Source organism: Bidens hawaiensis, unplaced genomic scaffold (assembly GCF_021521415.1).
Source record: "Bidens hawaiensis isolate Kalapana, Puna unplaced genomic scaffold, B.hawaiensis_p1.1 tig00065279_1, whole genome shotgun sequence".
In the NCBI taxonomy this organism is placed as follows: Eukaryota; Viridiplantae; Streptophyta; class Magnoliopsida; order Asterales; family Asteraceae; genus Bidens; species Bidens hawaiensis.
The window spans coordinates 2,559-30,477 of NW_027501648.1; the positions used below are offsets into that span (position 1 = coordinate 2,559).

The 27,919-nt window shown below is 36.7% G+C and overlaps 2 pseudogenes across 1 annotated transcript; one reads left to right on the forward strand and one right to left on the reverse strand.

Moving 5' to 3' along the window:
- The first annotated feature begins 20,473 nt into the window (after window positions 1–20,473).
- On the forward strand, window positions 20,474–25,029 carry LOC143604475 (actin-related protein 8-like; annotated as a pseudogene). Its single transcript, XR_013148305.1, has 12 exons — window positions 20,474–20,928; window positions 21,849–21,928; window positions 22,239–22,309; window positions 22,396–22,463; window positions 22,563–22,624; window positions 22,716–22,813; window positions 22,906–22,987; window positions 23,111–23,253; window positions 23,365–23,513; window positions 24,152–24,285; window positions 24,382–24,500; window positions 24,596–25,029. The product of XR_013148305.1 is annotated as an actin-related protein 8-like (transcript).
- A 37-nt stretch (window positions 25,030–25,066) lies between these two features.
- LOC143604474 (pentatricopeptide repeat-containing protein At5g66520 pseudogene) lies at window positions 25,067–26,766 on the reverse strand (annotated as a pseudogene).
- Between the last annotated feature and the right edge of the window lie 1,153 nt (window positions 26,767–27,919).

Below are 27,919 nucleotides of genomic sequence, written 5' to 3' on the forward strand. Positions count from 1 at the left end.
ATCATGAAGTCCACCTTCGAACATTACTTGAAAGTCTTAGAACGAGAAGTTGTACGCCAAGTTCTCGAAATGCGAGTTCTGGTTGCACGAGGTGCAATTTCTTGGTCACATCATCAATGTCAATGGTATTCAAGTGGACCCCGCTAAGATTGAAGCTATCTCTAAGTGGGAGGTCCCAAAGTCGCCAACCTAGATTCGGAGTTTCTTGGGATTGGCCGGCTACTATTGAAGGTTCATTGAAAATTTCTCCCGTATAGTTGTTCCCCTAACTTCTGTAACTCGTAAAAACATCAAGTATGAATGGGGAGTAAAACAACAAGAGGCGTTCGATATACTCAAACAAAAGCTTACCCAAGCACCTATACTAGCTTTGCCAGAAGGTACTGAAGATTTCGTTGTCTTTAGTGATGTGTCTCATTCTGGTTTAGGATGTGTACTAATGCAACGAAAGAAAGTAATCGCATATGCCTCTCGTCAACTGAAGGTGCACAAAAAGAACTATACAACTCACGATCTAGAGTTAGGCGCCATAATCTTTGCACTAAAGATATGGAGGCACAATCTCTATGGAGTAAGATTTACCGTGTACACTGATCATAAAAGCTTGAAGCACATTTTCGATCAAAAAGAGCTTAACATGCGCCAACGACGCTGGACGGAAACTCTCAACGACTACGACTGTGAGATCGTTTATCATGAAGGTAAAGCCAACGCAGTGGCTGACGCCTTGAGTCGTAAAGAGCACGAAAAACCAAAAAGAGTCCAAGCGTTAAGGCTAGAACTTCAAGTTGATCTTTTCGAACAAATTAAATCTGATCAAATTCAAGCGATCAATGAAAACCAAATCTCCGACGAAAAACATAACGGCACCATTGACTCGCTAGTCAAAGGTGACGATGGTATCCTTAGAATGGGAAACTGGATTTGGGTACCAATCGTTGGGGACTTGCGTGAAAAGATTATGAATGAAGCTCATAAGTCCAAATACATGATGCACCCCGGTAGTGACAAAATGTATCAAAATCTAAAGCCAAACTACTGGTGGAATGGAATGAAAAAGGATATCACTTCGCATGTGGCGAAATGTTTAACTTGTTTGAAGGTCAAGGCTGAACACCAAAAGCCTTCAGGATTGCTCCAACAACCCGAACTTCCCGTATGGAAGTGGGTGTTAATAACCATGGATTTCATAACAAAACTCCCAAAAATGACTCGACAACACAATGCTATTTGGGTAATCGTCGATAGATTAACCAAATCCGCTCACTTCATTCCAATAAATGAGTCGTACTCAATGGATAGATTAGTGCGTATTTATGTAAACAACATAGTTGCTTTGCATGGAGTACCATTGTCTAAAATCATTCCTTGATCCATAAACGCGTTAACCGTCAGTCTAATTGTAGTAAACCATAGCGATTTGACAGCTAATGTGTTTCGTAACAAACCGCAGACAACTTGCTCTTATAAAGCTATAAATACACCATATTTAATTCAATAAAACTCGTCCACACCATCCCTGTAACCAACCGACCCTATACCCTAAATTAATTTCTCCATTCATTGTTGTAAGATCAAGAATCAGGATCTAACCAGAGCCAAAACCCTAGCTTGACGTTCTCTGCTTTGTCGCCCTCTAATTCGGTAACTATTTGGTGCTCTTAGTTCGTGTTCAACCAACAAATATTAACCCCAAATCAATTATAAAGAACAATAACCATGAAACCCGATTTGGATTCTATGGTTTAATTGTGATTTGGGGAAGAACATGAAAAGATGTGTTTATAATTATTGGTTTTTCATCTTTTCTACAGGTTAGACACCTGCCCTAGTGACAGGTGCATATTTATTTAACACACTGAACCGGATGGGGCGTGGGTTCGAGTCCCTAAGGCTTGGTTTTTTAGTTTTATTTTTTTAAATTCATTTTTAATCAAATTTAGTTATTATTATATATCTACAACATTAGATAAGCATTATTTTGATAAACTGAACCTTCAAACCCCTCATGGATTCGGCTTTGTTAACTTTACTTATATATAATTATCCTTACACACACACACACACACAAATATATATATATATATATACTTTTGTAAATAAAAGAAAAAAAGGACAAATGTTTTGTCACTAATCGCTTAACGAATCAAACTATTTAATGTTTAAACAAAATTTCCACTTGACTTTTCCATATAAATCATTATATGTATAATCTTCATTTATTTATCAACAATTAAAATTTACTTTATCAAAACATAATAATAATAATAATAATAATAATAATAATAATAATAATAATTGTAAGTCTCGAATCTGGATCACTACAATATGATATCAACCAAACGAGTATTGGTGCGGAATACCAATCTTCGGTTATTCAAGAACACGAATAATAACAGGTAAACTAACACGGAATTGCTTCAAAACACACGTATATATTGAATACGTCGGGTGCTTAAGCACTTACAATACTTGATAATAATATGAATGAACAACCTTAACCCTATACATCATGTCACTATATATAGAGATAACAACCAGAGGCCAGCCCAAACACCAAAAGCCCACCGAGAACACAAATGTGTTCTCGGTTTACATACGCACCCAAAACCCAAGCCCAACTAAGCATAAACAAACTCAAACCACAAAACTAGGCCCAACAATCTCCCCCTTGGTTTGTAGCTTTGTCTTTACTCTTCCTCCATGTAATCAATATCCGCATCCTTCAATCCTCCTTGCTAAAACTTGTTATTTATGATAGACGCCACCATGCTCGTGTATTCTTTGGTGGCTGTTTCAAAAATACCGTCAGCAACAATCTGATGCGTGTTGAGTGTCTTGATGTCCTTCTCATGAAATTTCAACAGATCCTTAGGGTCAACAAAACGATATTGACCTTTTCCCTTTTGTAGCTTGACAACTGTTGTGGCAGTAAAGGGATCAAATAACTAGAATCACATGTTATCCAAGGTACCATCGCGAATGGCACCTGGTACAGGAATGTAAGTTGCTTTCTTTGTGGGAGGCCACATTACATTTACCATTGTTTTCCCAGTTCTTGGATCCAAGACTCCTTTGGCTTTCTTCAGGAAGGAATCGGCAGTAGTCATGTGTGGAAATCCTCTATCAACCTGACGCTTCAGAAAATTGAAAAAATTTGTTCTTCTTTTGTCATTAGTTGGATTTGAAAATGGAACATTGATTAGGTCACTCAAATCAACTTTAGTCCAAGTACCAAAGTCCTTCATCTTTTTATAATACTCCATTGTCCCTGAATTTCTTTTAACCCACCACATGCTCTTATCTACATCAAAACCCCATGATAGAACTCCAGATCGATCTTCGTATTTGTCGGAGAATCCCTTTTGAAGTGTAACAACATATCTCTCCGGGTGATCTGAAGACACAACATTTTGATCTGAGTTCTTCATTACCAGCAGCTTCTTCTTTCCTTTTTCAAGCAATTTCTTCTTGATTTTGTCAGATTTCTCTTTTGTAACAGATGGTGCATCCAAGTAACGATTCAGAGAATCTGATTCTTCTTGTCAACTGACACCAATGTTATCGTCTGGATGAGCATTAGAATCTTTGTCTTGATCAGTAGTTGGAGCTCGATGTACCATATCTTCATTGCTTTTGAACTCATCTCCAAACTTTTGAAAGAGCCTTTGTTGAAGATCGAGATACATGGCTGTTAGACCTCCCAATCCGGACTGCAATTCTTTAATCTTGGAGTCTTTGTCTGAATTGCTGGCCTCAAGCTCCTGAATACGAACATCCTTGATTACCGAATCCTGCTCGAGTTCAAAAATTCGTCGTTGTAGAGCCTGAATATCCACAGGAGCGTTCTTAAGAACCACTCATTTTCCCTTGTTCTGAAGATAAGCTTCCTGCATGGCAAGAATTTGAGCAACCTTATCTGAAACACCTGGACTTGACTGACCTTGAACAAATTGACTAGATGACCCAGAGGGGATATCTACAGCGTCAGTGTGTGGAATATCTGTTTCAAAATCAAAGTCATCACCAAAATCACTGGATAATAACTCCATGAAAGACGGCTCAGCAGTGGATGCAACCGGTTCGGTTTGCGAGTCTGGAGCATGTGATTCCGATTGATCGGTGTTTTGTAGAGGGCTGGTGGTTAATTCTGGTGCTGGAGTGATTGTTGGTGTTGGTGTAGCTTCGGTTGTTTTAACATCACGAACCAACTCGCTTAAACTCAAATCATCCCTTTTTCGTTTACGATGAATGAGATCAACAGTTGGTTCTTCAACATAATCTTCCTCAATGTTTTCAGTGACTGTCTGAGGAGGCTTCAGAGTAGTTGACTGAAATAGAACTTTAGCGGCTTCGAGGGCTTTTAATCTTTCATCATCTGTAAGAGTACTAGGCTGACGAGGCTCTTCTTCATCATCTTCATCATCCGAGATCTCAAATGTAGCAGCACGTGGTTGAGCGGGTACCACGTGCTCGTCAGCAACCTGAGCTATGACAGGCTTAGCTTCGGTCTCAGCAAAATGACCGAATTTTTCAAGGGGTCTCGATCCCTTGTAAGCTATTTTGGCTCCTTTTCTTGACTGCTTCATTAACCCAAAGGAGTTGGGTCCCATTGTCTTCATATCCAAGGTCTCAACAGTTTTAACCAAATCAGTGTAATGAGAATCAAAGATCATCTGCAAAAACCTTGGGTACATCAAAAACATCTCTTTCTTCTTTGCCCTGAGATTGCTCATCATTTCATTGAAGACAAATTTGGAATAGTTGTAATTCCAACCCATGATCAGAGCAGCAACGGCAGACATTTGAGTGTGACTGATCTCATCTGAACCCCCCTTTCTTCCCGAGTTGCATGTGAAGAACGTGTGCAATAGATATCTCCAGTAGGGGTGAAACAGCTTCTTGATTGCCGATGGATAAGTGCCTTCATACCCCATTCTAGTAATTACTTCAGTGACCTCGGCTGTAGAATACTCTGTTGGGTAGTCGGGTTGATTCCCAAACAGTGGTACCTCTCTGATAATTGCTTCAGTAACGGTAACAGGCTTCATCTGAATTTTGGAGTCGTTGAAAACACTCCATTTTCCCCTTGAGAACTGATCTATGTGTTCTTCCAGAAATCAGTTACCATCTTCTTACAAATGACAGGATTCTCACGAAGAGCATGAGAGATCCTGCAAGTGTTGAGTCCAACAATCATCGACTTGAACTCCTTGTGAGCTAGTAGCGGGTCATACAGGTGACCAGCTATATTATGAGTATCTACAAACTTTAATGGATTCTGATCGGCCATTTCTGCACCAAACGAGTCAAATTAGACAACTAATAAGTCAATATTACAATGTATAACAATTGGTCCATGAAAAAGAATTTTGGGCTTTAAGATTGAAATAGGTCCAATGATGACTTATTTGAAGGCCCAAGATTGAATTGAACGTCCAACTGTGAGGGTTAAATTCATCAGGAGGGATCTCGGTCAACAGGGAAGGTTCTCGGTCAACGATTTAACCGAGAACAGGGGTTCTCGGTCACTATTTGGCCGAAAACAAAGTTTTCTGTCATGAAAGAGGGGTTCTCGGTCAGTGTTTATCCGGGAACAAGGGTTCTCGGTCAAGACTTGGCCGAGAACGAAATTTTTATAGTCATGATAGGGAGTTCTCGGTCAACGAAAGTCAATCGAGAACTCCATCACAGTTGTGGACAGAGAACCCTTTTGGATTCCACCTTGGGAAACGAACAATCGTCTTCAATCCCACCGAGATCCCTAAAACCACCATTAAACCTGCAACCACTTGTTATAAAGCATTAGCCGAAAACCCTTAAGCAAAAACAATATTCTCATCAAAGCTCTACAAGCTCATAAGTCCGATTTTAAATCAGAATCACCCATGAACTCAGTTCATGGTAGCACTAAGATGATCCTCAGTAGCATATGAGACACATCTGATTTCGTCTAGTACCTGCTAGTCAACAATGAACACTTTAAATGGTGATTAGCGAGAGAGATTATGATTTCGGCAAAGATAATCGAAGGAGACGATTTCGGCCAAGAGAGTTTGGGGTTTTAAAAGAGAAACAAGAAAAATAAGGTCTTGTAAAGATACTTATACACGGATTGGGTGGGCCAAAAACCCTTCATTTGGGCTTAACATAAACCAAAAACCAAACCAGCCCAATAAATTCATGACCCATAACAGGGTCCAAATCATTCAAAAACCCAAGTTTGACAAAATATAATTTACACATACGTTTCGAGGAGAGTAATTTCGAGGAAAAGCAAAATTAGACAGGACAAGACAAAAATAAAAATAAAGATAAAAATAAAATCAAATTATCTTCATCCAGAAATCAACTCCCTTTATATTTAACGTCGGGATCAAATTTCAGTTCTTCGTAAAATTGTCGCCCCTTTTATGAAAAGATTCGAACATGGAATCATATCGTTTAAGAGGCTGTCACAAGGATTCATGTTCAGCATTATTATGACATCTGAGAGACAGATTGATAGCGTGTATCCCATACTTATCATGATCTTTCATCGCATCAGTGATATGATTAAGGTTCAGTTAGGCATAAAGATTAAATGGACATCACTTATGGACCTATGATACCTCCTATCTCTTCTCAAAACGTATTTGGCTTTACCCAGATCACCCGAATTTGACTCCAACCCCCTAGTGCTTGATCAAAATAATTTTTACACAAAGAAAGGCTTAGATTTAAGGTTGGACTTAGTGCCAGTAAACTGACTAGCTTTTCATTCGAGACAAGACAGGACTTACTTGTGTGCCCCCATCTCTGTAGTTCTAGTTTGAACCCTTGAAGCCTTGATAATGAGATAACTATGATAGACATAAATTACTTCAATCACAATTTTTTTTTTCACTTAATAATAATAGTAGTAGCAAAATCTTGACTGTACAATAATTTTGGTGATCAAGACACTAACGGGCTCGTGTATGACTGGGTAATTGCTTTTCTGCCTATCATTCGGAGAGATGTGTTTGGAGATATGCACATGTCTTCAAAATGATTCTCCACATTAAGTTTAGCAAATTTAGTTTATATCACTTTAACGTTTACACATCGTGGAAAGTACCATACACATCAATGACTGTTCTAGAGCCTTTTAAGCCTAATAACTTCACCCGTTAGGCACACAGAAACAATTTGTCTATCACTTTCCAAAGGTTGGATCAATTTCCATTTGAAAATTTTTGGAGCTTTTAAAAAGCTATTAACTGAATAGTAATATCACTTCCCAGAGAGTTAAGTAAAACACACATGTTAAGCATTCAGTCACCCCGGTCACTTTAAGCTTTCAGGTTAATGGCTATCCATTGTAACCACACGTGGTTAACCGGACCAAACATGTATGAGAACACATGTCCTTCCAACTCAGTGTTACCGACATAATTTTAAGTAAAAGAACACGAAACACAAACAACATATCATAATCGCCCCGGGTGCTTTCAGTCATCAGGTAAATGGCTATCATGTGATACTACAGATAGAACACCGGACCAACCATATACAAGTATATGTCCTTCAAACTTGAGCAACCGACATAATTTTAAGCAAGAATGTATGTTAACAAATATTTTTTTTATTTATTTTTATTTTTTTTTAATAACAGCAACGCACACACACTATTTTTTTTAAATAACAGCAACACACACACACTATTTTTGTCTTTTTGATTTTTCTCCCCCTAAATTTGTGAAAAAAATTAAACAAAACAAGTACAAATTTACTCCCAAAAATACTCAATCCTCGAAACGTAGCATTTTAAGAAAACTCACAAGCACATTAAATTTTGTTGTTGCCACCGGTTTTGTAAATAGGTCTGCCATGTTATTATCGGTGTGGACCTGTTCAAGATGAATCAATTTTTGATCGAAACAGTCACGAATAAAATGAATTTTAATGTCGATGTGCTTGGTTTTGGAATGTTGGACTGGGTTTTTCACAATAGCGATGGCTGCATCATTATCACAGAAAATAGGAGTGTCAAGAAATTCCAAACCGTAATCCAGCAACTGATTTTGCATCCAGATAACCTGAGAGCAACAAGCGAATGCAGCAACATATTCTGCTTTGGCTGTCGAAGTGGACACTGTTTGTTGTTTCTTACACTGCCATGAGATGAGCCGATCTCCGAGAAACTGGCAGCCAGCTGACGTGGATTTCTTGTCAATGTCATCTCCACCATAATTGCTATTAGTAAAAGCATAAAGATCAAATTCTGATTGTTTGGGATACCAAAGACCTAACTTCGTTGTCCCTTCAGATATCTAAAAATACGTTTAACAGCAATTAAATGAGAGAGTTTAGGATTAGCCTGGAAGCGAGCACATTGGCAGACAACGAACATTATGTCGGGACGACTGGCTGTGAGGTACATCAGAGACCCGATCATCGATCGATAGTATGTCTGATCTATGGGACTCCCTTCAGGATCAGATGACAAAAGCGGTCTTTCAGCCATTGGAGTATTAACACTCTTGGAATCTTGAAGCTCAAACTTAGCCAGCATATCTTCAACGTACTTTCCTTGATGTAACAGAATTCTCGTTGGACTTTGCCGAACCGGTAACCCCAGAAATGTTATTTCACCCAACGAGCTCATCTCAAATATTTTCTTCATAACGCCTTCAAATTCTTTGCACAAGTCAGCACTGGTGGAACCGAAGATGATTTCATCAACATAAATCTGGACCAGAATCAAATCCTTTCCAACATTTTTCCGGAACAAAGTTTGATCAATCGTTCCCCGCTTGTAGCCGTGGTCAAGTAGGTGTGCGGTCAGTGTAGCATACCACGACCGTGGAGCCTGATGTAACCCGTACAGAGCCTTGTCTAACTTGTAAACATGATTTGGCTTCTTAGAGTCAACGAAACCCGGTGGCTGATCGACATAAATTTCTTCTTTGACCTCACCATACAAAAAAGTTGTTTTAACATCCATCTGATAAACTGTGAAACCCGTGTATGATGCATATGCCAGAAAAATTCTAATTGTCTCAAGTCTAGCTACTGGAGGATAGACTTCTGTGTAATCTAACCCTTCAACCTAGCGAAACCCGCGAACTACTAGTCGTGCCTTATTACGAACAATAACCTCGGTGTCATCTTGCTTGTTCCTAAAAACCCATCTTGTATCAAGAGCTTTCTTTCATTCCGGCAATTTAACCAATCTCCATACCTTTAACTTCTAAAACTGATTCAGTTCTTCATGCATAGCATCAACCCAACTAGGTTATTGAAGAGCCATTTCAACATTCTTTGGTTCGATTTGAGATATGAAGCAAGAGAACATGCAACTGTTTATGTGTCCGGTCTGACTTCTGGTGGACACACCCGCTTCAATGGGTCCTATGACGTTCTCAATCGGATGATTCTTTTGAATTCTTGAAGGAATTAAATGATCAGAAACATCACTGTTAGGTTGAAGATTTGTTACATTCTCCCCGGAGTCAGTAAGAGGGTTTTTCCATCCAGACGTTGCTGTACTGTGAGAGTATGAGGTGCCGGCAACGTATTCATCTGGAATGGCGTCGGGAAACAATGTGCTCCGGAATATCTGACGAACGGAACTCTCCTCCTCAACGTTTGCAGTATTCTCAGACGAGATTGGTTGTGAATGATCGGTCTCTGAAGATTGGATAGGCTGATTATCGTTTGTGGTTGGAGCACTGGTAATCTCAATAACCTCATCATCCAGTGAAGGAGAAATATGAGACAGTGATTGAGAACTATATTGAGTAATCTCCACTGTGGAACCACCTTGAGAGTCTGTAATGATGACTGGAAACACATTAAAAGGCTTGAAGAATTCATTGTAGTCGAATAGCCAATCAGGACCAACACGGGCATCAGTCTCATTTTCTTCTAACCAACGAACTTCATAGGACTCTATAATCTGTTTGGTGGACTTGTTGTAAACCCTATAGGATGTTTTACCGGCATATCCAACGAAATAACACTCATCTGCTGCGGCCCCAAACTTTGGAGTGGTTTCTGGATTTAGCAACGTGCACGGACACCCGAAAGCTCTGAAATGAGCGACAGTGGGTTGATGACCATAAACAATCTCATACGGAGTCTTCATCTTTGACTTGTTGAATATCACCCGGTTCTGAACATAACAGGCCGTATTAATGGCTTCAGCCTAGAAAAACAGTGGCAACTTAGAGTCACATAACATCGTTCTTGCTGCTTCGATTAGAGTTCTGTTTCTTCTTTCAGCGACACCATTTTGTTGAGGCGTCCGCGGAGCACTGTACTGACGAAGCACCCCCTTTTCTGAGCAGAAATGATTCAGAACTGCATTCTTGAATTCCGTTCCATTGTCACACCTGATTCCTTTCAGCTTTAGGTTCAGTTGATTTTCCATTAATACCACAAACTTCTTGATCAGATCTGCAGTTTCGCTCTTATTTGACAGGAAAAACACCCATGTAAAACGTGAGTAGTCATCAGTAATAACTAGACAATAAGAACTACGAGACAAGCTTAACACATGAACTGGCCCAAAGAGGTCCATATGAAGTAACTGAAAGACTGACGAGATGGTATTAATTAACTTATGCTTATGAGATTTTCGATGATGTTTTCCCAAAGCGCAAGCCACACATTTTTCAACAGTCACAAAATCTTTGATAGGTAAACCACGCACTAAATTGTTTTTAGCAAGCTGATTTAGATTTTTAATATTAGCATGACCAAGCCTACGATGCCAAAGCATCGCATTATGTTCCGACACTTTTGAAAACAAGAATGTAATTTCGTCGGGAACATTTTGGTTCATGTCGATCACATAAGCATTATCTTTTCGTTGTGATCGAACAAGAATCCATTTTTCTGGTATGATTATACTCGGTTTTAGAATTAAGCACTCGTTTTTAGTAAAATTAGTTGAAAAATCTTTGTCACAAATTTGCGACACACTTAAAAGACTGTGCTTCAATTCTAGAACAAAATTAACATTCTCAAACTTCAACACACCGTTACTTACAGTACCCTTTTGAGTAATTTTTCCTTTCTCTCCTCCCGCAAAGGACACATACCCACCATTAAATGTTTGAATGTCGTGTAGCTGGGTGATGTCTCCTGTCATGTGCCTGGAACAGCCACTATCAACATACCAAGGTCTGATGATATTCCTCCATAGCTGTCCCTGCACAAAACGCGGGATTAGTTAGTTTTTGGTACCCAGTCCATACTTACACTAGGTGACCCTGACTCATCAATTTTTGTCACAGACTGCCATGTCATATCCTTTTGATCATCAAAAATAGAATGATTAGATGCTTTCGCCGGAGATTTAGGCAACCATTTATATCTGGAAGATTTGGAATTATAAGTACGAATGGTTGTCATGATCTCCGGTGCCTTAGACGTAGAATTATTAGATGAAACCATTTTCTTCTCCTGTTTAGGTCTAGTGTTAGTGTTTATATGTGATTTTGAACTTGAAACACCTTTACTAACCCTTTTTTTGATCATGTCGGGTTTGGTCTGATGAGGACTAAACCTGCCAGATTTGTTTCGATTCCAATCATCGTCAAAAGAACTAGCCGAATAATGTCTAAACCCTTGCCTATATGCATTATGGGGCACATATGGCATATTTCTTTGATAAAATCCGTAGTATGGAATGTACGGACGATGTGGACAATTTCTGGCAATATGACCAGGAGTGCCACAGTTAAAACATGTCTGACGTTTTATGAAAAATTCACTCTGGGCAGCTCCTTGTCTGGACTGGTTGTGTGGACCAGTCTGTTTAGATTTGCGAGAATTTACATTTTCCTTTTTAAACTTATCACCTTGTTTGTCATTAGAGCATCCCTCCTTGACAAACTTAGGTGCAACATATTTTTCCGAATTTTTTGAAATTTTGTTTTTATTAGAAATCACATTATTAGAACTTAAGGTTTCAACCGAATCAATCACACAAGCATCCTTGCTCTTTAAAACAGAGCCCACACAAACAGTCGGAATAACAGAATTCAAAACAGGAAGTTCTAAAAAAACATTAGAAATGAAATTATTATCAAAATCAAAACAGGGGTCGTCATCCTCATCAGTCCACTCCTTCATAATTAATTTTCTGCACATGAGGTAGACACGTTAGAATCATTCACACTTGAAGTAGATGAACCGGCACTAGCAGAGCCAGTCCCCTTACCTTTATCTTGTTTATCGTACTTCAAATCCTTTATCTTTTCTTCCTGTTCTTTGGTAACAGGAGTAGGAACATAGTTGTGGTTGTATGGTGGGGGAACTTGACTGAATCATATCCCCTCACCTTCATTTTCCTTCCACCACAACTGATTCTCAATCATTGAGTTGACAACTTTACTGGACCCATCGAATTTCTTAAAATCAAGTTCAGCCTTTTCAAACTTGTTAGTTAAATTTAAAATTTCAGATTTGGCGGTTTCCAGTTTAGCAGTCAACTCAGCGATTTCTTGTTTAGCATCAAGATAGTGACAGCTTTTAATACTAAAATCAGACTTGAGTTTCTTAATGTCTTTATTGAGAGATTCAATTTTGTCTAAAAACCCTTTTTCATTTTTCTTAAGTTTAAAACTCTCTGATTTTATTCTTTCCATATCTCTAATTAGATTGTCATTATGAAGTTGATACATCTCAATTTTCTCACCACAATTTAAAGAACATGGTAGAAAACGTACCTCAGATGAGTCCGGAGAAGTGAACGCCATGTATGCAAATTGGAGCTCCTTAACCTTCTCCTCAGCAGTGTTTTCCTATTCAGATTCCTCAACTGTTGCGAAATTAGCAGTTTGATTTCCAATATTCAACGCAGCCATCTGTCCTTCCCATGAGAACGTTTGAGTAACCATACCACTTTCCCCATACTTGAACTACTTCCAGCATCACCCCAAGCATTTCCAGCTGGAACCAAAGCCCTTTCCGTATTCCCCTCTTTAGCCGGATTGGTGCATTCACGAGCAAAGTGACCAGGCTCGTGACAGTTGTAACACCTGAGAGTCTCCTTGTTAAAACCCACTTTTTGATTATTTGGCATGTTCCAGTTATTTCTACCCGTCCTTTTGGTAAAATTCTTAGCACGGAAAACCACCATTGGAATTTTCCACGGATGTCCATTTCTTCAATATCATCAGGATGAATCTGATCAAATTCAGTAGCAGCCATGGGTTGGACCAAATCTCCAGCCAGAAACGCATGATAACAATTCATAAATCCTGCCATTAATGCAATATTTTCTTGAGTTACTTTAGGTATGGTAGGAATCTGGCTGGGTTTACACTAGAAGCGGTTTTGCCAGAATCACTAACTAACTGACCAGATTTGGTAAAAAATATTGGAGCTGGATTAGGTGAATTTGATGACGATGATTGACCAAGGGTGGACGAGAACATCTGAAAGTTTCCCGGTGGTGGTAGTTGAGAGAGCTTAAATAGTGAGAAACTATCTTGAGACATGAGGGCTCTGTTAGAAGTAACTTTATATCCAGCAGCGCTATAAGAGCTAGCATGATTTATTGCCCGTTGTTTATCATCCATATCGCAGGACATAATAGTTGCAATCATCTCAGTCATGCTCATTCTGTTAAGGTCTTTGGTCTTTTTAATGACTGCAACATGCATGTCCCGGTTCTTTGGCAGAGAGTTCACTAACTTGTTGTTAATCTTTGAGGTTTGTAGAAAGATTCCAGCAGTTCTCATCTCAGTTACAAGGGATATAAACCTTTGAAGCTGAGATTCCAGTGTCTCTCCCAGAACGTGATTAAACATATTAAATTTCTGACGCAGCAGGTCTTGACGACTTCTTTTCATATCCTCATTTCCCTCATAAACTTCTATCAGCGCGGCCCACAACTCTTTAGCCGATTGGAGTTCTCTAAACTGAAGTGCAATCTCGGGTGTGGGTGCCATAGTTAGAGTTGAAAGAGCTTTCTCATCTTCTTCGACCTTCTCAAAATCAGGATCATCATATTGAGCAACTAGCTTTATAAGGACCTCGTTTGATCCATCCCTTTGGTAGGTGATTATTTGAGGTCCTCTCACGATGCTTTTCCAAATTTTTGAATCTTTCATCTTGGCATAGTGTTCAAAACTAAATTTCCATTCATTGAACCCTTCAGGGGATAATAAACGAGGTACACGTGTAGCAGTACCCATGATTGAATCAAGTTCTTGGTGAAGTGACGAGTTGGTTGAGTTGTTGCCATTAGTTAACTGGGCCATTTCAAAACTGTTACTGATTTATTTTAGATCCAATAAAAATTAAGTCCAATAAGACAAGCCCAAACACAGATTGGGCAGAGAACAAAGACTTTGGTCCGAGAACTAAGGGGTGAACTGAGGTTGACCGAGAACGCACAGTTGACCAAAATATTTGACCGAAAACTACTCTGGTTGACCAAACTTTTGACCGAAAACTCCCCTTGACCGAGAACTCAAATGTTGACAATTCGTTGACCGAGAACTGCCCTTGTTGACCAAATCAATTGACCGATAACCATAAAAGTTGACTAGATCTTTTGACCGAAATCTCTAATTTTGGGCAAGATGTGGCCAAAAACTAAGCAAGCCGAGGACTAGGTTTATTGACCAAATCTTTTGACCGAAAACCACAATCTTTCCAGTTTTCTTGTAACAAACTTTCGTAAATTAGGGAATGATGATATGTTTCCAAGTCAACCCAATATTTACCCAAAAATAACTCAGCCTTCTCTTCCGATCAATTGTTCGCCGGAAAAGTTCCTACACCACCAAAAACAATACGATCTTGAATCCGTTGATATCACAATAACGAGCCTGAATTCGTCAAAGGCTCTGATACCAATTGTAAGTCCCGAATCTGGATCACTACAATATGATATCAACCAAACGAGTATTGATGCGGAATACCAATCCTCGGTTATTCAAGAACACGAATAATAACAGGTAAACTAACACGGAATTGCTTCAAAACACGTATATATTGAATACGTCGGGTGCTTAAGCACTTACAATACTTGATAATAATATGAATGAACAACCTTAACCCTATACATCATGTCACTATATATAGAGATAACAACCAGAGGCCGGCCCAAACACCAAAAGCCCACCGAGAACACAAATGTGTTCTCGATTTACATACGCACCCAAAACCCAAGCCCAACTAAGCATAAACAAACTTAAACCACAAAACTAGGCCCAACAATAATATAATAATAATAGCCGGTAACAAATAAAAAAAAATAGATTGAAAACCTAAACGACTCCAAATCCTTTTTTAAGCCGGCTAGTAACTATTGTGTCATTAACTTATACTCTCTAGTTACTTATATATTTATATATATATATATATATATATATATTTATATTAATTCTTTGATAGTTAAACTACTCATATATTGATAATTTAACTAATAATATTTTAAATAAAGTTTCTACTTAAACCCTGTCCATCGTAAGAATGTAATTTTTTTCGTTATAAATAATTTATATTATCGTTAACAATTAGGAACTTCCGTTGACATATCCTGAGGACTCTTCTTAACTTCTTATTGCCATCTCATCTTCAATAATTCACTCGTTAAGGTGAGTTTACATACCCCTTTTTCCATATTTTATATTTTGGGGGTAGCATGTATACCTTATTCAATTTTACCCGTTTTTTATTTCTACATCTATTCAAAACACGATTCAATATATGTTATGTGTGATTATTGCATGCTCTATGATTATGCTCTATGTGATTAATTGTTTATTTTATGTTTGGTGGTTGGTATCTCATCCTCATCTATTCTCATCTAGAATGATTATACATTTATCCAAGTACATTGATTTTATTTCAATAGGAACGGGTCCACATCTATATAATTGTTACATTTCATAAGAATTGTAATACTCATCATTGCAGATGAATTGTGAACTTTTTATCTATATATATCTCAGCTAAAACTTATGTATTCTCACCAACATTCGTGTTGACAAACTCTATTTTTATACATGCTACAGGTACAAGTAATTTACATTGTTCAAGATCGAAGAAATTAGTTTTAACTTAGGATATTACTCAAAATACAAAAGCATGATGTAACTGTCTCTTAGTAATAAATTTGTGTACTTGTTTAATATTAATGAAATTAAATAATTATTGTCGCTTTAATTAGTGTCTTTTGAGCTCATGTCCAATCAATACGTTACGCCCCGGCATGTTCCGCCTTTGGTCGGGGTGTGATAATTTTTTTGTGCGGTTTTGAGTTTGGTTTTGCGATTTTTTCGGTTTTTTTTACGGTTTTTTGCATTTTTGAGAGCTCGGGAAGTGGTGTAATCAACCCAATACACTCCATACTTAATTATAATACTACATTTTCAAATAAGTTGGTGCATTACAACTTGTAACTTGAGCTTCAAATGTTTGTACAGTGATGACCTCATCTTTGTTATTGGTTTGATTGACAGCTGTCCACATGGTTGTACTTTTGTTTTGGGATTTTCATCTCTAAACTACTTTCCTCGATCGGCGGGAGGTAGATTGTCTTTCGTCATGGACGTTGATTTCTACCCTTTTCTTTGTTACATCGATGTTGTTGCCGGGTTATGATGTTCTGGTAGCTGGATTTCCGTCTCTTTGTTTCCCGGCAATAATGTTTGCAACATAACTTTAACAAGTAATTGACAAAGACAAAGGAAAAAGGTTCCACCATCTTCTTTCCATCCTTAAACTCCTAATTAAAGTGCTCATATTTCATTTGAATGTAGTAACCATAGCATATTAGATAATTTTTTTTTTTTTATAAAAATAGGTTAGTTATTATTTGTTGTTAGAGTGGATTTGGTTTACAAGTATTATTGGGCTTACAAGAAACTAGATAGGGAAACTGAATATTTGCTATGCTTTTTCACAGTGATACTGAAAAATTGGAAATACAATGGTTTTTGAGAAGCCTGTTGATTGATGAAGAGTTAAATTAAGGTACAATTGGTAAACCTTCTAATCTAACTAAATATTGAAGTTTATTTATATGTTACTAATACAATAATAGAAAAGTGCAGAGTAGGAATTGTACATCAGATCTGAAAGTACTACCAACAGCTTATTAGTTACGGATCAGAAGTGGTTCGGGTTGTTATGGGTTCGTGCCGAAATGAGTCTATTTAAAAATAATGTCATTTTTGTTCGGGTTGGCATGGTTTCTACTTGAATGATTACAGGTTGGGTTGAGTTGGGTCGTTAGGGAGGGAACCTATAGGCTTTGAAAGCAAGGAGACATTCATATTTCATAGCAAGGCAGCATATAAGAAACCAATAGTGCTTCCTTCATAGAACATATAAGATCGATAATGGCAAAATCCTAAAGGCTTTCAAAGTTTGTTTCAGTTTTGTTGAGAGGAAAAAAAGGTGTGTGTGAGTATGGTTGTGAGAACAAGTTTATTTCTGTTTTACTTGCATCAAATTCATAAATTGTATTTTCATTTTTTTAACATCGAGTATAGGCTTTGTTTTGTAATTTTTGATGTGTAATGATAACTTTTGATATATACCGGAGAAAATCTGTTGTTATATGTTTGTTGGGGGGCAACTAAAAATATTTACGCCACAAACGTTAAACCCTCTTATATGAAAGGCTAGATGGCTACGATACGACACAAACGCGTAACTTCTTAATCATCTAAACCCCATCGCCGCATCGCGGCGGGACAACCCACTAGTTTATACTAATTAGGAAGGGTTAAAATGGGTCCAACGTTAAAACAAACGGTCATAAGATCGTTCACAACGGTCATATAGGTGTTGCTGGTTTTTTTAACGTAAATAACCGGTTAATCGGTTTATAAAATTCCGGTTACTAACCGGTTTTCTATCTGAAATCAAAAACCGGTTTCTAACCGACGGTTTAGACCGGTTATAAACCGGTTAGAGCAATACCGGTTAGGAAATCGGTTCCAAACCGGTTAACTGGTTACGTTGTGCACCTCTATATCTAGGGTTTTGGAAATGTTTAAGGTGTTTAAATACCCCAAGCCCATGGACCCTAAGCCTATATTCTCTTCCTAAGTTCATATTTTACCTCTAAGTCCATCTCTTAATTATTCTCATTAGCTCATTCTTAGACTTTCTTATTTAAATAATAAGTAATTAACTTGCATAACAATTATAAATCTATTATTATACTTTACGAAAAGTTCGGATATTACATGTAAAAATGTTCCTTGTTTAATTTTATAGTTGGTTATGTTCAATTTTATTAGTTACACTAGTTTTGCATTTGTCTTACAATCGTTTTACGTTCGTCTTACATTCGTAAAATATGTAAATTATGTAAACATATGAAATGGCTGTGTTTTTTGCTTTGTAAAAATATGTAAAATATCTAACATATGTAAAACACGTCTAATTATATAAAGGTGGAGAGAGAAAACGATTTATGTTTCTTACATTCCAATTTACGTGTGTTACATTTACGGACGTTATTAAAAGAATTCACTAGTGTAATATGTAAAATATGTAAAGTTATTAAAAGAATTCATTAGTTTACATATGTAAAATATTTGTTCCATATCTGTTTGACAATTTGCTATAGGAGCAAATTAGGTGTTCATATAAGACAGATTGAGAAATGACCTTAGAGGTGTCAAGTGAATTTTTTTCAAGAAAACTAAATTTGGGCGTCATTCAGGAGTTTCACTCCGCCACAAAAAAAAACGGTGGCTGTGAAGAGTCAGATCCAGTGACGAGTTGGCTTTGCTCCATATCTGTTTGACAATTTGCATCAGATTAGGATGTGTGTTTTTTTATGTTTGAGTAGGTTATGTGTGAGTGAGGTGAGAGAGTATAAACAGTTAGATTTGGTCACATCACATGGATGGATATCATCATGTGTAAAATTTCAAAACCACCCTTGTGGCCAATATGAGATAAAATGGAGTTGGCAACCTCACAACCACACAAACGAGTTTCAATAGTTCTCAAGTTAACATTGTATTTCATTTTACATTTTATATTACATATCTATCCTATATAAAATACAAATGACAATGACCTTCTAAATTTTAAGAAGTAAGGTATACAATTTTGAAAATCCAGGGGTATATGGTCTTTTCTCACATGATTATGCATGGTTAAACAATTTAGTTTAAAAAATACTAACATTAATATATTTTAAAAAAATTAAACCATGAAAACGAGCATTAATTCTCTTTAATTTAAGCAATTAAAAAATTAACATGTTACGTGGTTACAAGTTAGGACCGGCAATAGGTTAGGTCGGGTGGGCTTGGATCATGTGTCAAACCGAGTTAAGTGTTCAATCGACAGTACGCGCTTAACGAGTGTCGTGTACACGCATGATGCCTGTTACGCGCGTATGGTCACTAGTTACGCGTTCAATTTTTACCTCCTTTCCTTCAAACACTTTCGTTTCTTGTCTTCTATAAACTCAAACAAGCTATAAGAATTAAACCATGAAACACTTATTTCCCCAAAGCTCCAAGCTTTACGACTTATGGAGTTCAAGATGGTCTCTAACCGAAAACCTAAGACACTTTGCACCAACGACTAATATACTCCGAGACCACAACTGCCACGTAACAACCTGTAAATACTATAATAATTGAAATGATAAAAATGTTTAATATATTTATGTAATTTTTTTTATCTTTGTCTTCATTTTATTCTATATTCTACACAAAGTCGCTAATACAATTTATTTATACACTATGATCTTTTTCTATCAAAAAAATAATTTCTTTCAACTCAATTTATCAACATCCATTAATCCATAACTCTTTAAGGTAAATTGAAAATAAACAATCCCAACTTTTGTGTATTAGCCAATAATAATCCCAACTTTAAAAATCACTACCAACAGTACTAACTTTCAACTATTTTTGTCTAAATGGACCTCCATTAAAAAAAAACTTAACACCGTTAAGTTTTCCCGAGTTTCAAAATGATGTTTAGGGCTTTTAATATGAAAAACGATACGATTCGACTGATGCAAAACTTATCTCAAAACGGTGATTCAAATGACTTGATCACCGTTTCAAGATAAGTCTTAAATCGGTTGAACCGTATCATTCTTTCGACCAAAAGCCCTAAAGCATCGGTTTGAAACTCGGAAAAAAACTTAACGACGTTAAATGCTTTTTAACATAGGTCTATTGAGACAAAAATAGTTGAAAGTTGGGACCGCTGATAGTGATGTTTAAAGTTGAGATTATTTATTTTCAATTTGTTCTTTTTTTTAAATAGCTATCAATACATTTTTTTTTCTTAGTTGATATACATACAAAAATAATTGTAAAAAAACAAATAAAGAAAATTATAAATTTCATACGCATGACCATTAAAATCAACAATGAATTCCACCGAGATCAGTAATTTAAAATATAGAATAATAATAATAATAATAATAATAATAATAATAATAATAATAATAATAATAATAATAATAATATATACCGGGTAAGTGTAAAGTTAAATTCAAATAAACATCAATCAGTTAAAGAAGTCAGCGCCACTAGTCACCACTTCCCTCCGGCGTCATCTCCGGCCAAAACATTCTCACCGGATTCATAATGTCTATTTATTAAAACTGGTTCTGGGTTCCGCAATTCGATCGAATTCGAGCAGTTTCAGCTCAAGCTCATCCTCCAATTCAAACAGCTTGGTTTCAAGTCATGGGTGCGATCCAGATCAGATTATTGTTTGTTCATCGTCCACGGGTGAATTCGATCGAATCCCGCTTGATATATTTATGCAAATTTTGAAGTTACTTGGACCGAAAGAGGCTGCTAAGCTTACTGTTATTTGTAAGTCATGGAAATTGATTGTTTCTCATAATATGTTGTGGATATATTTTCTGCAAAGCCAGCAGGATCCTTGGGACTCTAAGTTCTTCGCGGAAACTAGCTTACGCTCCGGTTATCCTCTTCGGTAAGCTTATGTTTGTTATTATTAGGCTTGTGTTCTTCATACACCGGCTTGGTTATCCAGACACCAGTAGAGGCCTATACGAGGCATATAGGGTCACACGAGAGATCAGGACCTATACGACTCGTATAGGCCTATACAAGTTGTATAGGTTGCAAAAAACTGCAACTCTGATTTCTTTGTACATATGTTAGACACGCAACTCTATACGGATTGTATAGGCCTACCGCCTATACATACACCATGGGATGGTGTATGTATATAACATCCCAATTTTCATGAATTTTGAATCATTTGATTTCATTGTAGTTAGGTTATTTTGTTCAAAATTATTATTATTAGTATTATAAATTTTCATGAATTTTGATTCATTTGATTTCATTGTAGTTAATTATTTGTTCAAAATTATTATTATTATTAGTCGTATAAATTTTCATGAATATTAAAAAATTTGATTTCATTGTAGTTAAGTTATTTTGTTCAAAATATTAGGTTAGATTAGGTTTCCATCTGTACAATTTAAAAGGAAAATAAGTAGCTCTAACAGGAGTGTATCAAGTATGAAGATTGACTACTTTTTTAGGTATTTTGATCATATATTATTTATTACTAGTTTCATATGTGCCAAGATTAAGTTTGGTGTTCTTGCTGGGAAGAACAATGTGATATACACAACAGTCAAAATGTGAAGGCTATGTATGAGGACCACTTTAGTCTTTAAGCACACACATGCTTTTATTGACTAAACCGATCGCCATCATTTCTTTTCAATTTTCCTTTTTTGTTATTGTAAAATTTGATTTATGTTAGTTGAATAGTTGTCCTGATTTAGTAATAGGAAATAAGAGGAACTATTTGTTTAGTTGTTTACTAATATTACCATTTCTCATCTATTGAGTAACATCCTTGATTTTTTATTGCAGAACTTATCCTTGTCGGGCGCAATCGTTTATGCAGATCTATGGTCAACGAGTGCAGGTTCCCGGAGCTATCATCATTGACGGTATACATACATAAATTGTATTGTGTAATTGTACCTCTTATTATGTTTATGAAATAGTATAAAAATGAGGGAAAGTCGACACTTTTTGATCATTTTTCTCCCTTTCACAATCACATCATTTATTTTCATACTTTCTAAACGGGACCCGAAACATGAAAGCGATGAATATTTAAAATTATTGGTTGAATATTAAATCAATCCACAAGATGTGCATGTTTCAACTTTCAACTACATCTAGTATTATGATCATGTTTGTTAATTGTATTCATGCTCATGTTTAATATTTTTTTTACTTTTATCTTCACTAAAGGCGGTTCTGGCTATTGCAAATTTGGTTGGAGCAAATATGACTCTCCATCTGGTCGTGCTGCAACGTTTTTGGTAAATTGTTACTTCCATTATTTTTACACTGTACGAATGTCTGCGTCCATTAGTTGGCATTCTTAAAAGATCAATTGTAAATATAGGAATTTGGTAACATCGAGGCTCCAATGTACTCTAGGCTTCGCCATTTTTTCGCAACGATATATAGCAGGTGTACTTCATTGTGAATTATATTTTTAGACAGTCTTTAAATAAATTTATTTTTTGCTTTATCTGAAACTGATGTTTTTCTTGATGTTATCACCTGCAGGATGCAAGTGAAATCATATACGTAGCCAACTGTTGTCTCGATTCCAATCACCCATTATGGAGGTACGGTTCGGTTCATGTTATCTTTTTATTTGTTGACATTTGTATAATATTAGAATCTACTTCACTACTGTTATTTTTTAAACATGTTCAGATACACGATCTGATAAAACCGCGAGACGGAAACTTAAAGAAACCATCTACTCTGCAATGTTTGATATGAATGTTCCTTCAGTCTGTGCAGTTAGCCAGGTCTGGATCTACTTTTTTATTCACTCTTCGATTTCATAACAATAATATATATTACCGAAATACCCTTATTGTTACTGATGCATGATGTGCAGGCAACTTTAGCGTTGTTTGCAGCAAGAAAAACTTCAGGAATTCTCGTCAATGTCAGTTTTAATCAAACATCTATTGTACCAAGTATGCAATGTCTTGCTCTTTTAATCTTCATAATCATGTTATATTAGAATAACTGTGATTTGTGCAAGTGTGAAGCCGCTTTAAACCGTTTTGTTTTTATAAGTTCTTATTTTATGTCTCCTGTATTAAACGGTAAGATAATGTACAAAGTCGGTGTGAAAGTTGTGCCAGCTGGAGCTTTGAAGCTTGTTGGATACCTTAAAGAGCAAAGGCTACAAAGAAATCAAATTTTTTCTTCGGTATACACAGTGCGCGCTTTGAAAGAGGTATCTATCTTTTTATCCATTGTTGAAGTGAACTTGAAAGGAAACAAAACTAGTGTTTAACAAGATATTTCTACATATAGCCTAATGTTATCGGGTTGAGTTGACTTGCAGAACCTTTGTTATGTCGCTATTGACTACCAAGCTGAATTGCAAAAAGATACAGAAGCTTCATATGAAGTTCCTGCTGAGGGTTGGTTTACTCTTAAGCAAGAGCGGTTTCGAACAGGAGAGATTTTATTCCAACCACTTATTGCAGGATTGTATGTACACCTTATCCTCAATCCTTTTGTTGTCTATATTAATAAGAGCTGGCAATTTTGACCCGTTTAGTAATAAAGCGGTTGAGTTGGGCTGTGTTTTTATCTCAAATGGGCCAAATTAAAGTTTCGTAAAGTATTTTTATTTTAAGTCATTTTTAATGTAATAATTCGGCAAAATAACAAAATAATGTAATGTTTTATATTTTAAAAACAATATTTTTATAGCTTTTACACCATTTTGTTTTTTTATACAATACTTTAATTTATATAATTTATTTTACTAACAAAGTATTAGTGTATTATAATAAGTTTATTAAAAATGTTCTAAATAATTCATTTGGTATAAAGAATACATTCATTATGAAAAATAAATTAGAAAATGGTGGTGATGTAGAAATGTAAGGATTTGTAAGTGCAGACAATCTAAGTGCAGACAATGTAAGGTATTAGAAAATAGACGGTTTTAGCCTTTTGGGATGGAGACAATCTAAGAATCATAGTAACAATTTGATTATTTGCATAAAGCAAGTTAAACAAGAAAAAAGTTTGTCTGGATCAACCCGGCCCGTTTCAACCTGTTATCGAACCCGTTTGACCCACCATGACATTTAAAGGAACTTCTATTCTTTTGACAACAGGAGTTCAAAGGGTTTGCATCAAATGGTGGCACTTTGTATTGAACAATGCCATGCTTTGGGATTATCCGCTGATGATTCTTGGTTCAAGTCCATTGTTTTGGCTGGTGGCACTGCCTGCTTACCAGGATTAGTCGGTATAAAATATAAATCATTATATTTTCATGTAAATACGTTTGATTTATAAAGTGACGGTGTGATATCTTATTTAAATTTTCATTTCCCGTGTGCAGAAAGATTAGATAATGAACTCCATATTCTTCTTCCCCCAGCCATATCCAATGGTATGCGCGTTATTCCACCACCGTATGGTGCAGATTCTGCATGGTATGGGGCAAAGCTTCTCAGCAATGTAAGTTATATTATATTCATGCCATTATTATTAAATTTCACGTGCTTTTTTGTTAACGAAACGCACCATTATTTTTATTTTCTTTTTGCACGCAGTTGAGCACCTTTCTTGATTCTTGGTAAGTTAACAAAAAGGATTTTCGACCCAAGTCCAAAAGAAACTTCTTATGGTGAAGTTGGTTGTTTTACGCGGGTTGAGTATCTAAAGGTTTCAAGGTCATTGTCCTTAATTCCCGCCTCTTTATAAATAGGTTGTGTTGTTATATGTACCTCTAAAAACTTGCATAATATCATATTTACCTAACTAAAAAAGTTAATATCAAATATACCCATTCAAAATATTTCAAATTCATATGTACCCCATTTCATTCAATACAATTTTAAAGATGATGCTAGTTTTAAGAGAAGGGTATAAGCGTCATTAATTTAAAAATGGGTGTATTTGATATAAATAATTTTTGTTAGCTAAATATGGTAGGTATTATACCAAGTTTTGAGAGGGATAAATGAAATTATCCCATAATAATACATCTGTTGTGTAATAATATTGTTTCACAATAATAAGTAATGCATGAATCATTTATAATTTTCTTTCGAATGGACACATGTATTTGTGAGTCGATCCAGCGCAACTCGGCCCATTTCACCCTAAACCCGACCCGATCTATTTATCTATCTTGTCACCTCAGCACCTCTACAGGACACACATTTCATCCATGAAACACATTATATATTTCTTGGTACCTTCTATGATCAATGTCACTTGCATTAAATTCATGAATCTGCCCATCAACCTCAATCAAGCTCAACCCTTGTGTTACCTCTAGTTTTCGGTCCCGAACATCTTATCTCAGTTTATGTGCACGTTCTTGTTCACCTCTATCCGCCAACAAATGACCCGCTAGCTTATACCTCTCACCTGAGTCAGGCTCCAACTTAAGTAGTTGCTTAAAAGCATATTCACCTAACCTAAACTCTTTATGGATTCTACACCCCGCAAGTAACGCACCCCATATAACTGCGTTCGGCTCTATAGTCATTGTTGAGATTAACTCCTCTGCCTCGGCTAACCTTCCTGCCCGACCAAGAAGATCAACCATGCACCCGTAGTGTTGAACCGATGGTCTAATGTTATATAAACTTGACATTTGATTGAAATATAACCGGCCCGAGTCTACTAATCCCGCATGAGAGCACGCAGTGAGTATGGCTGTAAATATAACCTCGTTTGGGCCGGTTCCTTGAGCCACCATTTCATCAAAAAGTTGAAAGCATTTATCCACAGGCCCGTGTGTTGCAAACCCGTGTATCATAACTCCCCATGTCACAACGTCTTTCTCGGCCATACTTTCGAAAACTTCATAAGCAAACTCGATACACCCACATCTCGCATACATGTCAATAATAGACGTACCAAGATTAACACTAATGTTATCCATATTTTTGTTAATGTAAACATGCATCCATCTACCATGATCCAACACGCCCAAATGCCCGCACGCAGATAGCACACTCACTAGACTCGACTCGTTTATTGAAACTTTTAAACCTATCATTTCTTGAAACATGGCTAAAGCCTCGGTATGCATACCGTTTCTAGTGTGCCCGGTTATCATTGCGCTCCAAGACGCAGAATCTCGTTTCGACATGTTATCAAAAAGTCGACACGCACAATCAACGTCACCCTGGTTCATGTAACCGGTAATCATCGAGTTTATTGCAAGCACATTCTCTTCTGAAAATTCGGAAATAACGCGTTCAGCGGGACCCATCTCGCCTAAATTCACATACATGTTAATCATCGAGCCGTGAATATATTTGTCCGGTTTCTTTCCGGCCTTAATGATTTGTGCATGAAGTTGTTTCCCTTCAGAAACAGCTTTTAAATGAGAACATGCTTTTAAAACATAAGTGTAAGTGTGGTTATCTGGTGTTAAGATAGCATGTAAGAGTTCATTGTAATGTAACAGTGAACCATGTGGGCATTTAGCTAATGTTAAGCCTCTAATAATATTGTTGTATATAAACACATCAGGATAAGGTATTGTGTGGAACACAGACAAAGCATCATAGGTTTCACCACATGTCACGTATGCTGCGATCAGCCTCCCGGCATTAACCCGTCTATCGATCAATCCCGACACCACCAGTTGGGTGTGTAGTTGTCTGATTTCTTTCAAATTGGTGCGCATTTGCAGCAATGTAATAGGGGCTGGTACACGTGAAGAAGCCATTGTGTGTGACACTATTTTTGTCTTGCTAAGAGAATTTTGACTTGGGTATATCAAGTCTGATATTCATTTACAACCATCCAAACATTATCTAAATTATTAAAAAGATAAGGGCGTGTTTTTGTAGCGTTCATGGTCTGGTACAGCCGGTTTTAATGAAAACTTCGGGCTGAGCAGCTAACTATGGTTTTGAAAAATATCAAAACTAAATCGGCCGAGTTGGATGGGTCTGCCAGACTGGCTAGATTTGACGGTTTTGACGAAATAATAATAATAATAATAATAATAATAATAATAATAATAACAATAATAATAATAATAATAATAATAATAATAAATGTGAATTCAAGTTTCAAACTGTAAACCAAACCGTAAAACTGTTAAACCGCAGTGTGAACTGAACCGTGCACGTTTCAAACCAGCCAAGCAGACTTGTTTTAATTAAAACTATTCAATCGGTTTTCAGTCGTTTATAAAGAACACTGACCCTATCTCTTAAATTATTGCATTTATGACGACACAAATATCAAGACTCGTTACAGATGACCAAGACTGACAAACAATGACACAAGAAAGTTGTAACAATATATTCAAAATGAACCATTTTACACACATTTGTTGTAAAAATATAATGTATTGTGTATACTATTAAGCAACAAAGAGCTTCATCAAGTAACTATCTAATGCGCATGGTTGACGACATAACATCAAATCGAACAAACTATTCAGAAACGATTATAACCCGTTAAATCCACGTGAACAAGAAGATTATGAACCCCACGGTTAACCTTAATAATGAGGAACTGTAGATATCCGAGCTGTTGCTAGAATCAGTCTCGGTATTGTTCCCTTCTGTTCCTGGTGGTGAAGCAGGGCAAACCAGACCGATTTTGTCATCTCGACATATGGTACCAAAGAGCCCTTGTGTGTAATTCCCGTAGAGGTTGATGTAGCTGAACATTCTTTTTGAGCAGTCAGTTGACAAATCGTTTAATTCGTCACTGTAAGGGCAAGCAAATTCTTTGAAAGCGTCACAGCAAGGCTCACGAGGGTATTGCGGTGCTTTGCAACGGCTAGTGATGATTGTGTAGTTCAAGACCTCAAAGTCTACAAGGCAAGCTGCATGTTGAAAATTAATCAATATCACTAAAACCACATCTAGAAAATGAATCTCCTATTCACCGGTTCG